The following is a 532-nucleotide window of genomic DNA, read 5'->3' as shown; positions in this document are numbered from 1 at the left end:
CCGCAGCTGCCGCCGCACCCGACACGTCGCCCCAAGCCATCAGCCTTCCGGCCCACTCCTACGTCAGCGGGGCGCGGCCGGACGTGAGGCGCCGTCGGCACAGCCAATCGGCACTGGACTCGACTCCGAAGCTCGGCCTATCGCAAAGGCCATGTGGCCGGTGGGCGGGCTTCTCTGGAGGGGCTGAGAAAGGGGCTGTACAAGATGGGCGTGGAATAAGGACCGCCCCACCCCAGCCCCGAGGCTCCTGGGATCCTCTCCTGGCTGGCCTGTGAGGTCTGGAAAACTGCTGAAACATTTTATTGATTTTTTTTCCTCTTTTTAATTGAGTGGACGTGGAGAGCAAAGAGGTTCCGACCCCTTTGAAACGGCTTGGCCTGGGCACAGGGTGCAGACTCCCAGGCCTTGAGGACTGCAGCCTCAAAGAATAGTAGAGGATGAAATACATCTGCAGCACGCTCCTCCTGATGTTACCTTTCAAGTGAAGACATTGCCCACCGATACGGAACGTTCATCTCCCAACAATCAAAAT

The sequence above is a fragment of the Echinops telfairi genome, unplaced genomic scaffold (assembly GCF_000313985.2).
Source record: "Echinops telfairi isolate 266 unplaced genomic scaffold, ASM31398v2 ScPeMD7_7;HRSCAF=31, whole genome shotgun sequence".
Classification (NCBI taxonomy): domain Eukaryota; kingdom Metazoa; phylum Chordata; class Mammalia; order Afrosoricida; family Tenrecidae; genus Echinops; species Echinops telfairi.
The sequence above is the reverse complement of the archived record's forward strand: the minus strand, read 5'-3'. Positions refer to the sequence as shown.